Here is a 16,365-nt window from a genome sequence, read left to right as displayed (position 1 = left end):
ACATCAATTTTAAAATAATCCATGGTGATGCTTTTAACTGTAGTTTATTCATTTTCACTGCAGCAAAGTATTCCGTTGTAGGCATATACCACAGCCTTTTTATCCATTCTACAGTCAGTAGACATTTGAGTTATTTTCAGTATATTATGAACATCCTTGTACATTTCTCCTGGTGCATAGATAGAAGGAATTCTTTGAGGTATACGCCTACAACTCGAATTACTGTGTCATTGCATACATGTGCAAATAAAATTGGGTAATGCCAAATTGTTTTCTAAAGTAGTGGATGTACAATTTACATTTCCTCCAGTAAACAGTGTTTTCGATATTTTTCCCTTTTCTTCATCTTCACCTACTCTGAATATTTTCAGAATTCTTAATTTTTGCCAGTCTGGAGAATGTAAAATGGTATCTTATTATTTTAATTTGTATATTCTTTATTACTATTGAATATGAGCATCTCTTCATATGTTATTGGGACAATTATGTTTCCTCCTCTAAAAAATATACACAGTAATTCTTTTACTCATATTTTAACAAGTTTTTCTTTTAAAAATTGACTTTAGGGAGTTCTTTATATATTCTGTATGTCAGTCTTTTGTATTTATATGGACTACAAATAACTATTTTGTGGCTTGCTTTTTCACTTCCTTTATCAATCAGTGTTCTGAATTTTAATATAGTCAAATTGATCAATCTTGCACTCTTGGTCACCTTATTAAAGAAATCTGTCCTTACCTCAAGGCTATAAAGATATTTCCTATATTGTCTCCTAACAGCTTTATCATCTTTTTTTTTTTTTTTTTAATTTTACATCTAGGACTTTAATTCACTTGACGTTTTTTCTTCCCCTTTTGTGAGACAGGGGTCCAGTTTCATTTTTTCCATACGGATAGCCAATTGACCCAGAATCATTTATTGAAAAGCTCATTCTTTCTCCACTGCTCTGCAATACCAACACAGTCATAAATCAAGTGTCTACATAATTGTGGGTGTGCTTCTGGGCTTTGTAACACAGGCTGAATTTTCATCATCCAGAAATAAGTAGAACAGTCTAAGTTTGGTAATTTCTTTTATCAACTCGTGCCTAGAACTCCTGAAATTGTTCTTAACTAATTTCTCCTCCTTCAGTCCCTTCTCTAAACCATCACTCCTAGACCTCCTAGGTTCTTAGGTTAGTTCATATCAGTTCCCTTATCAAATACATTAAAGGGTCCCACATAGAAACAGTGTAAAGAACTATTTTTAGCTCCCCTAGCTAGACAATGAACCTTCTGAACCAACATCCAGATTGACATTGACCTCAGCAGGGCCCACCACACAGCAGAAGCTCAAGCAATACTAGTTTCTTTGTAGGATTTGACATAGGTTAACTCTTAATTATTTTTAAGAGAACATGATTTGCCTCCCGGCATATCCAAAAATTTGTTTTTTCACAATGTATAACCCAGAAATTTGTCTAAATCATATAAAGGTGATAAAGGTTTCATTTCACTATTGCATTGTTTTAAAGTACCTTATTAAGCCTTTTGAAATGTAATCAAATAAAAATGTCACTGTTTAACGAAATCATGCATTCCATTTCAGTTTGATTTACCTTTGTGCAACTATGAACACAGACTGTCAGAAAATCAAAATGACAAAACGAAGTGATCAAGGTCTATTTAATAACAAATTAATTTTTCATTACATTTTATTAGATGTGCAAGATCTCCAATTTGAAAGTGCTTTCTTACTTATCCTATTTGTACATTTTAGTATTATCTCTTGTTGCGCTGGAATATAAAAGTCTTCTACAGGCAGCTTAAGGGACCAATTAACTCCATTAAATTATATCCAGTTATGTAGTGAACTGAACCACTGCTGTCTGGGGCTGTCTGGAGCTGTGACAATTAGGAGATGGAGAGAGGCAGAAAGAGATTGATTTTAATATGTCACAGAAGCACACTGCAACAATATGCCAGCGTGACTTTCAAAATGGCCTTAAAATATTCCAAACTCAGGGAGTTTCCTTGCTCCTGAGTGGGAGTTGACAGACTGTCTGGCAGCGTTAGAAAGAGGCAGAGAAAAGCTGATGTCTATATTGTGTCCTCTGATAATAACGTTCTGCCTCTCTGCGGCATCTCCCCCTTAGAAGGATCCGTCTATTTGTTGTGAGGGTGGGTGGGGGTGTGTGTGTGTGTGTGTGTGTGTGTGTGTGTGGTGCGCTTGCGCGCGCACCCGACCGCTTTGCCTCCTCTGGTGCAGAGGGCATGATTTCACCTCTCACATCTGGGAAAACCATACCGAAGGACACTAAACCTCCCAAGGTCATCTAGAAAATTAGTGTTGTGGCCTGAGGGGGGGTGGGAATGGAAGGGACAGAACCCAGGCATTCTGACTCCAGCTTTGTGGTTGGACACCAAATTATTTTCCTTCCCTTGTGAAAAAAAAAGGAAAAAAAAAATCATTGGGGGGGAGAGTAAGAGATTAATCAGATTTCCTTCTCGTTCCCCCTTACCTCCCCTCTCTCTCGAGATAAAAACTCATGAAAGCAAACGAGGTGTCCACTCTGCAGTTCTTAAGCTGTGTCCCCCCCAAATCCAACCCCACCCTTTACCCTCAACACAAAGCGATCCGGACTCCCAAGGTTTCCGCCCGTCCAACCCCGAGCCTGGGAGGTGAGGAGTGGTTAAAACTCAGCCCTCACCTCCAGCCGGTCCCGGCTCCACGGCGCCCAAGCCACGCCCCCACCGCCCTTCCCCCACGGCCTCGGCCCGCCAGCCCCTCTCCCCTCTCCCAATCGGGCGCACCCACCCCAGATGCCGCCTGGCACCGAGCGCAGCCGCCGCCGCCGCCGCCGCCGCAGCAGCACTTTCCACTGGTATTGATCACCTCCTGGCCCCGCTCAGCCTGCTTGCCGGAGCGGAGCGCTGCCAGAGCGCCAGTCCTTGGCAGCCCCGGAGCAGTTGGGCTCCGGGAGGCAACTCCTTGGGAGCGCCCTGTCCGGGGTGCCCTCTGCGCTCTGCAGTGTCTTTCTCTGTGCCTGGGAGAAGAAGGAGGAGGAGGAGAGGAAGGAGGAGGAGGAGGACGTCTGGTCCGGGCTGGGAGGTGGAGCAGCGGCAGCCGCCGCCGCCGCCGCCGCCGGAAAGGGAGAGGCAGGAGAGATCGAGACTTGGAAACCTCAAAGTGCCCGCGACCCTGCACGGCAGGCTCCCTTCCAGCTTCATGGGCAAAGTGTGGAAACAGCAGATGTACCCTCAGTACGCCACCTACTATTACCCCCAGTATCTTCAAGCGAAGGTAAGGGGGAGCGGGAGACAGGGGACCCGGGAGGAGGGGACGCCGGGGGCGCGCGCTGCTCGGGCCCGGAAGGGGCGCGCGGCTAGTCCCCGCCGCCCCCGGCGGAGTTGCTGGAAGGTTGCTAACTATAGTGCTGGCCTGGGCGAAGCCAGGCTGCGCGCCGGGCGGCGGCTGCCCGCGGAGCGGAGTGCGGGGATCGGGTTACAGAGAGCCGCGGGGGGAGAGACTAGACAGGAAAGAGCCGCCGGCCCCTTCCTGGCCTGGGAGGCGGGGAGGGTCGCGAGCCGAGCGGCGCCCCTCGTCGAGCGTCTGCTGCTGGGTCGCTGACGCCTGGGGCCCGTGCCCGGCCCCGCCGGCGGCGCGGATCTTCGACCACCTTCTCCTGGGCCTCGCGTGGCGAGCAGCAACTCTCGGTTTCCCTCCGAGTGGCGCGGAGCCTCCCGCCCCCGGGGACGCCCCTCAGCCTCCCGCGCGCGCGGTGACTGGGGCTGGAGGGGTTGGGGGTGGGGGGGACGGGACTTTTCCCTCCCCGCCTCCGGCCCTGCGCGCCCGCCCCTCGCGTTGATCTTTGTGCGGTGTGGCACTTCACCTGGTTACTGATTTCTACTTTTACGCTGGTGTTTTGGGTAGAAAAGTGGCCAAAGTTCACTCAGCGTTCATTGATGTCCCTTTTAATCTTCCCTGTAGCTTTTGCAAAGGACGGACAATGGGCATATTTCGGTGCAGAGAAAGAAGTGACTTCGTATTTAGTTTAGAAAAATACTACCTTATATGTTTACCACAGATCGATTTCCAGTGGTGCTTTCTCAAAAGTGGCCTTGTCACACTCTTGGGTGACACAGCAGATGACATGTTGCATACAGATTGCGACTGGCTTTCTAGGGACCCTGGGTACGTTGTTAGTGGGCCTATGCTATTTTTACAATAAGAATTTGATTCCTCCTGAATTCATTTGAAAAAAAAAAATGGGTCCACAAAGAGTGAGGGTTTCACTGCTTTGGAAGCTTCTTCCACGGTTTAGGAGGGCATAAGTTGGCTACCAGCCTTCTTCAGCAATTAGCATCTCCCTTGACTCCTGGTGCCCTTGTAGATCACGAAAGAATCAAGTATGGGCACAGTATCTGAACTTTCTTTGAGGGGGTTATAATCATGCTCTGCTTGCTGACACAGGGCATTTCTGGCCTGGTACAAAGAATCTCTGATTGAACCTTGATAAGCTTTTCTTTCTTAAAGTGTGTGTGGTCCATGTTAAGGTACTTACACCCTAGTTCTGTATCTGTCCATGTAAAAAGGACACTTGTCCGCATAGAGACCAGACATTTGTTAGCCTTCAAGGGCCTTATTTCACCCTCCTCCTATTTTCATTTTACTTTGGTTTTCGGAAAAGCAGCAAGATGGTTGAGCATTATTCATTTCTGTGTGGTCACTTTGGTATTTGTTTTCATGGACGGGAGGGAGGTACCCGATTTTGGTGAGCTACATTGTAAATATAAGTTGTTCAAAGAAATTTTAAGTGTAATCAATGCATTGCTTTTTAGATATCACATGTGTTTAATGCACTTGTTTAGATTGCGCAGCATTGGGTACCTAAAGGACAGCCTATTCAACGTTTAACTATATGAATAATAAATAGCGTACCCTCAGGTGAAGAAGAAAAAAGGCCATGTTTATACAGGCACATCCACCCTAGTAATTTTTATATACCATTGGTAAGTTAGAAACCAAGTGCATAGCATTTAATATAGCTAATGCAATGCCACTTGGCTCTTTTTGCCCTGTAAATAATTGAAGAGAGAGACAAACGGCAAGAGCCTGCTCTAGTAATTAGGGTTGGATCCCAGAAAGCTTTAGGGTCCATTTCTGAAAGTGTGCTTCCTGCATAAAGCATTTAATATTGATTTGTGTTACGGTAAACGACATTCTCAAAACATATCTTGCTGTTTCTACTATAAAATCTGAAATCCTATTACTCCGAATGTCTTTGTTTCCGGAGAAAGACACTCATACTCACTTGACCTATATAACATGGTATTAAAGTTTGATAATTAAATCTGAATTCCCTATTGTAAAGTATCTTGATTATCTCAAGAAGAGGCATCTCCTAAAATGTAAAGTGACTGGATGCAGATTTTAGGTAAGCATAGTTCAGAACACATAGCCCTTTTTTTTTCCTCCCTTATCTAATCTGTCTCTTGGTGTCATGGTATTGAGTCATTAAAAAAAATAGAGACTTGGTTTGATTTGTAGTTTGTTTAAAAATGTGTTACCTAACCTACCTAAAGAGTTAATGAACTTAGAATCTGTTGTCTGCAGTGATGATCCTTGCCTCTGTGTGTGTGTGTTAACCCTCCTGAAATATGGGATAGAAAACATCACTGTTTAAAGTACAGTGATGTGTTTGCTAGACAGAGTTGTTTTGAAACTTCTGTTTGGAAGCTGTATCAAAAACTAAAGAACGGCATGGTTGTTTACGAAGTGACATTTTGACTTAAAATTATGATCAAGAGGTGAATTAAGAATGAATAAACAGATAGGATTTCTTTTCATCAGAAGGAATAGATACCAATGAAAATGACACTTAAAAATGAGTTTTTGTTTACCCTGATTTAAAAAGTTAGCATAGGTCAAGTCATTCTTTTGTTAATTACTCCAATCAGAGTCTCTTCTGAAAAATTTATTTAGAATTTTTCTCTGCGAAAATAGATTAGTTACTTCTACAGTTTATTAACCATTAACAACCACAAAACAAAAACAAAACCAAAAACCTATGGAGTTGTATTACAGTGTGTTGGTATGCTTTGTGCTTTGACAGAAGGAGAAACTTATTAGAAAAAGTAATACAACTGCATCAAACATAAAGTAAAATTGAGGATGTTATGGAAGGAGGGCAAGACATTGGTGGAAATGAAGGAAATTGTGAAGTTTTCATAATGCCTTGGTGTAGAGTAACATGGATAGCAAGTAACCTGATTTTACACGCTTGTTGAGGTTTTTGTGTTTCTCTGCAAGGATGGTCTTATCACAGCAGGATTCTCTTTATCACCTGACACAATCATTCTAAGATGTAGTTTGACGTAGCTTCATAAACATAAGCACGTATGGTTCTAAAGGATTTTCTAAATTATTAAGTGACATGCTATATTATTAAAAATTAAATTTGGTATCTACTTTTCAGCAACACAGGAACAATTCTGCTCATTTTAACATATTTTAACCCCAAATTTTGTATATTGACATTTTCACTTATTGTAAATTGTTGAATTCTGTTTGTTTCAAGGATACCATGACGTACATTACTACCAACGTGTATGCAAATATTTATAGGAATTGAAATACGTATTCTAGGTCTTTTGAAGAAAGGGAAGTACAAAATGCTCTTTACGTGATTAGCTAATATTATGTACCCAACCAGAAGCAGTTTGACACATTTGTGATCTTTGTTCATAGTTGTATTTTTCTATCCTAAAGAAATGTTCTACACTAAAAAAAAGTTTGTTTCCAAAACAAATGCTTGTTTTAAAGCTTTTGTGTAAGTGCATACTTGAAAATCTGAAAATAATGAATAACATAATTTGGTATTTTATTACTAAAGCTACTAGAAAAAAAAGCAGTTTTTCTGAATTGAATTTTGGAATGCATTAACATTTTGTTGAATTCCTTAACTTTTTCTTAGTTACAGCCAAATGAATATTGTGTCAGTCTTCTTCTCCAGAAATTAGAGGTTATGATTTGATACATTGAACTACTGAGTATATATTAAGGTGGATTGGAGGTACAGTGGAATGATGTACTTGGGGTGCTCTGCGTCTTGAAGTAACTACATTTACGAGATGAGTAAAGTTTGCTTGGATATCAATACAGTAATGCAATATTTTACTTAATGAATATGCCATATTTCCTTACGTGAATGAGATATGGTGGCTATCTGGAAGTGGTGTTGGAAGACTCAAGGTCATGGAAATGTTAAAATGAAGATGCATGGTAATGAAACACTGTAGCACCCTCCCCTTTGGATAGCCATTTCGTTTAAATTTCCATAATAACATATATATTTTTTTTATATGTTAGGTGCCAAATCTTAAGCTCCTAGAAGGGAATAGGAAAAGACATGAACAGAAATAGAAAAATATTCTATCATTTAGTATCACGATATACCTTACATATTTGGCAATCTTGGCTTCAAATTTAAATTCATGTATGGGTCATTTCCATGTAATACACTTTTGTGATTTTTTTCCTCTTAAATTTTACTGATATATTGCTCAGACTTTGTATTTTGCTTAATGGTTTTCGGGAACATTTAAATTACTCCAGCTTATTTAAGGAGTACTGAAATTTTAAGTTGTAGGTCTTTTAGCTAAAGACAAAGGGACCTTTTTTTCCTTTTCTTTTTACTAAAGAAGGGGTCACTAGAGAAGAAAATTCTTTTTTCCCCCTATATCTGTTTAATGAATAAAAATCATGTGAGGACGATCTAGAATGGAAATAAAAATGATATGCACACTTAAGTATCATTTATTCTTTTTATTTTATTTTTTATTTTTTTGTCTTTTTAGGGCTGCACCTGAGGCATATGGAGTTTCCCAGGCTAGGGGTTGAATTAGAGCTGCAGCTACTGGCCTGCACTACAGCCACAGCAACGTGGGATTTGAGCCACATCTGCAACCTACACCACAGCTCACAGCATCATCAGATCCTTAACCCACTGAGCGAGTGTAGGGATTGAACCCACATCCTCCTGGATACTAGTTGGGTTTGTTACCTTTGAGGCAAAATGGGAACTCCCATTCATTCTTTTTAAAGATGAAGAATTTATCTAGTTTGTTTTTTATTGGATGCTCGGTTCCCTAAAATTTATTTTCCGCAAGTATGGTCTTACTGTCCAACAATATGTCTCTTTTTAGCGTATCGACCCTCCCTAGTTCCTTGCTTGATTTACAGAACAGTAGTTGCTAAATAAATGCTTGTGAGTGACTATTATTCAGAATTAGTACATGCAAAATTTTTAGACCTGGAAAGAATTATAAATCAAAATTTACAAATGTAACAATCCAGCTTAATTTTCTAATAAAATCTCAATACAGTTTGATTTGTATTTTGATTAATTTTGTTTCTATAATGAAAACCTTCAAATGTTTTATGAAGTAAGATTCCTAAAATGGATCACATATGAGTTGGTCAATATTTAATTTATAAAATCAGAAGTTCCTTTTTATGCAATCTTTATTAAAGGATATGATGCTAGAAGAAAAATCTCATAGTGTTATATTAAAGGGGAAAATGTTACATATGATGAATTGGTGACTCGGTCTGTCTTTGCCTTTTATTACTGGCCCCCACCAACACAATTCAAAGTTTTCCCTGATTTTTGAGAAAACCCCCTTTTCAGTGTATTTCAGATGTGGTAAAAACATTTATGCATTTAATGGATAATAACTACAATATAATCTAGCATTGAGGTATTCAGAATTAGAATTATCTCTCAATTAATGAGTGTTGCTTAACCCTTAATGTGACATTCACCATCTAGCTCTTTATCCCATTCATTGGGATATTACAGGAATAATCATGGACATATCAAACTACTCTTAAGAGGAAGAGTTTTCTTCAGTGTAACATAGCTTATTTCAAAGAAAATGTAGCAATGATATGTCAGTGATTTAGATGCAGTGCCATAGTATTTGGCATAAAATTAAACTATGTATTTAAAATTGAGCATAGGCTTAGGGATTTTATGTGGAATGAATGTAAATGCTCTGGTTTCTCTGCTGTATCATTTTAACAAGTAAATAGTAAAACCTGGTGGAACTCTCTACCTCGTGAGAAGCAGCACTTGGATGATAAAGATGTTTACCACTGGGAGTTTGGTCAGATGATGCACAGCAAAATGTCTTCTTAGAAACTCATGTGTTGAACATACATGCAAATTTGAGTATGCACACAGATTTGATAACAGAAACTAAGTAATTTCTTGATCAGGCAGATATGTGGGAAAAAGTGTAAAGGGAATGGTGACAGCTAAGCCAACTAGCTAAACATGTATCTTGCATAATCAAGTTCCTTGTTTTTGCTTAATGCACCTAGTGCCCTTAACATAATTATATGAATATTGATATTTTTCAAACAGGCATTGGAAAATAAGTGTGTTAAAGATTGTCAGAAAGAAAAAGAAGACAAAAACCAACATATAGACCTCCTAGGGGAGAAAATGTTCAGTCTAAAACATTGTCATTCTCCATACATTGTCTTTTAGCTAGTTTTTATTTTATTTTTTCTCAGTTAAGTTTTTAATTGAAGTATATTTGATTTACAATGTGTTAATTTCTTCTGTACAGCAAAGTGATTCAATTATACATATATACACTTTTAAAATATTCTTTTCCATTATGATTTATAAGACATCGAATAGAGCACTCTGTGCTATGGACCTTATTGTTTGTCTTTTAACTAGTTTTTAAATGAATGCATTTACCACTTTAGAGGATGGAGAACAGTCTTCTGGATGATAAACATGAAAAGCAAGATTCTAATATGATGTTAATATGAACAGCTAAGTTGCTTTTAAATCTGATACTCTAAACACACAAAATGAGCATCTGGTGGGTGATTTCCTACAATGGCTGGAGCATGGCTATTGTGGAATTAGGCTAAATTTTAAGCTTGTAGTTTGTGGGAATTTGCTGTGGCTCATGAAGGGCTGAAATACTAACTAATTGATCTTGTGTCCTGAGTGACCCCAGAGTACTGCTCTCTGCACTTGACATTGGGGAAGGTTAGGGAACGTACTGTCTGGTCCCTGCTCTCCCACTGGCAGGGAAAACAAAATAGACACACTTCAAGAAATAAAGCAAAGAATATTTACAACATAGTACATCCAGGAAGGTAGCATACCAACCAAGGGTCTGAGTGACAGGAAGACACTCAGATCTGTATGTGAGATGAAAAACACTATCATGTATATTGTGAGAAAAAGCAAGGTGCTAACAAAAGTTACAGTAAACCTGGGAATTTTAGAAAGACTTGGGCTTTGGATTAATGAGTGAAAATTCCTTGAACTGATAATCACTGTTGTTTTGTTGCTTTGTATATTTTTTACAATGTGATCCTCTTAGGACTACTTAGAATTTTAAAGAATATTACTTTAACTCCTCCTCAAAGTTTCATATACAATTACCTTGTTTTATATTACTGTTTTTCCAGTTTTATGCTTATAAATGTGCTATTAAGCCAACCTGCTAGGGCTATGACAGGCTGAGAATATAAGCCTTAAATGATGACCTAATGGTTATATAGAAATGTTATTTTAGTGTTTAAACCATTTGAAGTAATGTTTCTTTCTCCTAATTTATTAGCCTTGTTTGGAGTTTTTTTATGTTGCTGCTTACATAATGGCATGCCTGCAATCTATATGGTGATAATGTGTCATTTCTTTAGCAAATAACAGATTTTTTATATTTCTGAGCTCTCATGGTTAGAGCTTTTTAATTCTCTTTATTTGGTCATTACCTAGCTTTAATTCTTTTAGAATAAGCTGTTACCTCTGCAGTGGAGCCAGATCTTTCAGGAGTCTTATCCTCTGTGACTACCCATGGAACCACATGTGCTGTTGGGCTGCTGGGTCCAAAAAATAGAGTGACTTCAGGGAAGGTTTTTAATGTATCAAAACTAGATCATTTCATAGATATTATAAATAATTTTTATTTATCTCAAAAGAAGAATGCATCATGTTCCCAGCTCTGCAAGTATGTGGGCCCATTTTTACATGATGCCAGTTTTGATTTTTTATGAATTAAAAAAAGTACTAATTAGAATGGGCAGAATTAGATGGACACAGCATGGAATTCTGTGCTTTTTCTTAACTTGAGTTCCTTTGGGGCAGGGAATCAAAGTCATCAAAAATGAATTTTAGATAATAAACTTACATTTAAGTTCCTCAAATGACACTATACTATTTCCCCTATTTAACACAGCTAGAGAGAGAGAGAAGAACAGACAAAACCTAAAGTTAGCAGAAGGAAAGAAATCATAAAGATCAGAAATCAATGAAATAGAAACAAAGAAAACCATAGAAAAGATCAATGAAACGAAAAGCTGGTTCTTTGAAAAGATCAACAAAATTGATAAACTCTTAGCCAGACTTATCAAGAATAAAAGAGAGAGGACTCAAATCAATAAAATTAGAAATGAAAAAGGAGAAGTAACAACGGACATCACAGAAATACAGAGGATCATAAGAGACTACTATGTGCAACTATACGCCAATAAAACGGAAAACCTAGAAGAAACAGACAAATTCTTAAAAAAGTACAATCTTTCAAGACTAAACCAAGATGAAAGAGAAAAGATGAATGGACCAATCACAAGAACTGAAATTGAAACTGTGATTTAAAAACTTCCAACAAACAAAAGTCCAGGACCGATTGGCTTCACAGGCGAATTCTATCAAACATTCAGAGAAGAGCTAACACCTATCCTTCTGAAACTATTTCAAAAAATTGCAGAGGAAGGGATACTCCCAAATTCATTCTATGAGGCCACCATCACCCTGATACCAAAACCAGACAAAGACACCACAAAAAAAGAAAACTGCAGGCCAGTTTCACTGATGAATATCGATGCAAAAATTCTCAACAAAATACTAGCAAACCGCATCCAACAATACATTAAAAGGATTGTACATCATGATCAAGTGGGATTTATCCCAGGGATGCAAGAGTTCTTCAATATCCGCAAATCCATCAGTGTGATACACCACATTAACAAACTGAAGAATAAAAATCATATGATCCTTGCAATAGATGCAGAAAAAGCCTTTGACAAAATCCAACACCCTCTTCTCATAAAAACCCTTCAGAAAGTGGGCATAACGGGAGCCTACCTCAAGATGATAAAGGCCACATATGACAAACCCACAGCAAACATCATTCTCAATGGTGAAAAGCTGAAAGAATTCCCGCTGAGATCAGGAACAAGACAAGGATGTCCACTCTCACCACTACTCTTCCCCTATTTAACACTTTTAAAATATGGTGATTTTGAAAGTTGTAATTGGGAGTATATTTGTGCTGGAGAACCTCTCAATGCTTATTTAATCTGTAGAATAACAATGAAATATTTTCACAGTTTTTGAAATAAAGTCTCAGATAAATTAATTTGGTTAAGGAAAAGTAAATTTTATTGGAAATTTGTAGTAACAGCAACTTTACCTTTGTCTTCCCAACAATAATTTGGATTCACCACAAAACATGATTTTGACAAATGCAGACATTTATAAGAAGAGAAATTTGCCAGTTTTTATTTTCAGGTCATTAACTGAAATATTCCCAAGTCCCTCTCTGCCTCCTACAAAGTACAGCTTTGATTAATTTCCTTGTTTTACAAATGGCAGCCTCAACAAAAGAAAAAAAAAAGTTCCTAACCTCAGGTCTTATTCCACATGATTACTTGCATACTTTTAATAACAGCAACAACAACGCAGAAAGAATTGTCTACCAGAGAAACTTCTAGAGCCAAAATTCTATAGCTGGGCAGATGATACCTAGGTGATCTGTTCTGTGATTGGGTATACCTTATCTTACAAGTGAATTGTGTTTCCAATGAGTTTTGTTCCAAAAAAGCCACTTGTCCATTATTTAGAACTTGAAGCTCATCTAGTGTATTTCATATATAAATTGTTGTCTTTAATAATAGGGTCCATAGCCAAGCCATAAGAGCCTATGAAAGTAACCCACTTTATAATTTCACATATAATTGTTCTATGCTGATCCTGCCGTAGAATCACCATACGGGACAACCCTTCTTGATGGAGGGGAGTGGGTATTCAGAGTTAGGATTCTGGGAACCCATCTTTGCCCCCTTTAGTGAACTGAGGAGGTTTTCCTACCTCAGATGAGAGACAGTGGGGAAGACAGGAGCTCCCCCAAACCCCTCAACAGGGCTTTGAACTTCTAGGACTGGGTACTAGGTTTCAAGAAGAGATGTGAGGTGTACTTGTGGAGTTCTGTGGGTTAGGGATTGGCAAAGGGGGGAGTTGTCAGCTTTCAAGCTTCTTGTGGGATTAAGGCCTTGGGAGCCCTCCTGAAACTAGCTTCCCACTCACCTGTTTTCTTTTCCTGGGCTGGCCTCACAGATAATCTCTGGTTCCCTTGCCTCCTAGCCAATCCCCTCATTTTTATAAAGCAGTCCAAGACTTTCCAAGAAGTAGGGCCTTTCCCCTCTAGCTCATCACAGCTTTCCTTCTTTTCTCTTGCAGTGAATCAAGCAAACAGCTCTTGAATCTGGTAACAAGGAAACAAAAAGACAAAGAAAACATTATCCAGTACTCTCACTTTTGTTTTCACCTAGTTCTGGTCCAACAGTGGTTTTTAACTTTTAGGGGAACCCTCCATCTTGAGATTTTGGTGATGGCACATTCTCATTTACCTTAAGTTTTTCACTGAGACAGCCTGTGCGGCCCAGGTTAAATAAAGAGCCCTACCCTGAAAGGAGGGCAAACGTGGAACGAGTCTCTGCTTAAGAAGATGACTCAGGAGTACCCGCTGTGGCTCAGCACTAAGGAACCCATATCCATGAAGATGTAGGTTTGATCCCTGGCCTCACTTGGTGGGTTAAGGATCCAGCTTTGCTGTGAGCTGTGTTGTAGGCCGAAGACATGGCTCAGATCTGGCATTGCTGTGGCTATGGCATAAGCTGGCACCTGCAGCTCTGATTTGACTCTTAGCCTGGGAACTTCCATATGCCACAGGTGCGGCCCTAAAAAAAGACATACATAAATAAATAAATAAATAAATAAATACATAAATAAATAAATAAAGACTCAAATCCCTTGGTATTCTGTTTTAGGATGGTGGGTTGACTCTGGGGTGAAGAACTAGACAAGGCCCAAGGACCTGCCAAGTAGGAACAGTAGGGATGGCTTCTTCCTCGCTCCCATCTCCTTTTCCCCACCATCTCCTTCTCCCTTCTTCTTCACTCCTATTTCCAACTTTTCTTCCTGCGCAGTGATAGTAGTGCCACATGGACTGACTTTGATCAGCTACAGATACGTGTGCTGGGATGGATCTGCCAGGGTAGCTTGCATACAAGCTACTCCCACTGCATCTGCCCACGTGAGGGACCGAATGGGTCTGAGTTAATTTGGCTAGAAAAAAAAAACTTTGCTCCGTCTTAATGCCACAGATTATGTTGAAGAATTTGCCGATTTCAGTTGCCTCTTTGAATCGGATTTTCTTTCTGATTTCTTACCCAATTTTATAGGGAAAATTTAGATAAAATTGTATTTGGTAATATATGAGTATTATAGAAGTGCAGACATGACGTAATACTTTGAACAAAAGAGTACACAATTAGCATAATCAGAAGTGTTTTGATGATAAATGTGTTCTAATGAGATTGGAACTTAAGTACGGCGTAGTGAAATGGTTAAGCTGTTACATTTTTTTCTTCACCAATACTAAAATTTAAAATCATATATAACCATTTTTTTTTGTTTCTTGAGTATTTCACAAAACTGTATCTAAAAATAATCACAAAAATATTGTGTGTTTTTGATTTGCAAAAACTGAAAAGAAAACTTCCACAAAACCGGTATGTTTCTTATTTGGTAGTAGTTCCTTAGATTTTAATTTTAATAATTGAAATCTTAAATGTTGACTTTGATAGCTTTTTTAAAAGAGTAGATAATATCTTTCATTTGAATGGTATTTTAAATGATGGCGGGTAATATCTGGTGTTCTTTTCTACCCCTCTGTCTCTTCACAAAATTCAAATTCATGTCTCAGCAGTACGGGCTGTTCTTCAGTGCATATCCTTTGAGCCTTCAAAATTTGATTTGACTGTGTGTTCTGACGATAGCGTGTTCAGATAAGCACATGGTGATAGTCATCTGTGTGTCTGGGCCCTAATGAACATCTGCTTTCTGGGGCGCCACAGGAGCACCTTTCTTTGTTTCCTTTTCCTTGGCTTTTTTGATTTGAATCTTGTTAAACCCTGCAAATGGGGTTTTTTTTCAATATGCAAATACTCCTATCTCCCTTTTTGGAAAAGGAAAAAAAAAAAAAACAATAGCACCAGATATTTTAAACATGAACACGTTGGGAATTTAAAAGGAGCCCGCAGGAAGCAAGCACACAACTCTAGTTCTACTCTTGACCACACAGACGTGTTGTGCTAAAAATCATCTAGCTAGGATCATAGGGGCAGAACTACCTGGTGGGCCATTTAATTAAAGTCAACGAACATAGAACTGGCATTGTATTAGGCCCTGAAAGGTGCAAGTATGTAAATAAGGCATGATTTGTGCCATCATGGAACACAATGAGGTAGTTTTATTTACTCGTTTGCTTATTCAAAATTTTTATTGAAGTAGAACATATATATATGTATGTGTATATTTATGTATATTATATATACATTATAGCACACACATTTAGATATGTAGATTTTTTTGCTCATGTAATGTCCACCTAGGTCACTCTTGGACATTTCCACATCCAGAAAGCAGCCCAGTGCCCCTTCCCAGATATCCACTAGCCCTTCTTCCATCTTTATGGATTGGTTTTGCCTATTCTTGTACTTCATAAAAACGAAATCCTGTAGTGTGTATCTTTTTGTGTCTGGCCTCTTTAGCTCATCATTCTTCTGGTTTAACTCATCCATGTTGTTATGTGCAGCAGTCATTTCTTTTTTTAATGCCACATAGTATTCTGTCACAGACTATATCATGGGTGTCACAGACTATGTTATGGGCTCTATTCATGGGTGTTTGGGTTACTTCCATTTGGAGCTATTGTGAATAAAATTGCTGTGATTATTCTTGTTGATATTCTTTGGTCAACATACACATTTCCTTGTAAGAGAGGAACTGGTAGGTCATGGGATATTACCATTTTCTAGTCCTCTGGCACTGTGAGAAAACCCTCCAAGTCGCTAACACTTGGTATTGTTAGTCTTTTTAATTTTAGCCCTTCTGGTGGGTGGTACCTCTTTATGGCTTTAATTTGCATTTTCCTAATGTTTAATGATGTTGAGTACATTTTCCTATATTTATTGGCCAATTGGATATCCTCTTTTGTGAAGGGTCTT

General features: G+C 38.8%; 1 protein-coding gene across 2 annotated transcripts in view; it reads left to right on the top strand.

Moving 5' to 3' along the window:
• Positions 1–3,132: 3,132 nt before the first annotated feature.
• RBMS1 (RNA binding motif single stranded interacting protein 1) overlaps positions 3,133–16,365 on the top strand; it is a 216,541-nt gene continuing 203,308 nt past the window's right edge. For both annotated transcript variants that reach the window (XM_085001221.1, XM_085001220.1), the window contains exon 1: positions 3,133–3,282. The gene's annotated coding sequence lies outside the window, so the exon portion shown is untranslated. The remainder of the gene's footprint in view (positions 3,283–16,365) is intronic.

The sequence above is a fragment of the Sus scrofa genome, chromosome 15 (assembly GCF_054392235.1).
Source record: "Sus scrofa isolate SSC_HxYL_T2T_F1_AM1 chromosome 15, Sscrofa_HxYL_maternal_Yorkshire_Landrace_v2.0, whole genome shotgun sequence".
Classification (NCBI taxonomy): domain Eukaryota; kingdom Metazoa; phylum Chordata; class Mammalia; order Artiodactyla; family Suidae; genus Sus; species Sus scrofa.
This window is presented reverse-complemented; position numbering and strand designations above follow the sequence as displayed.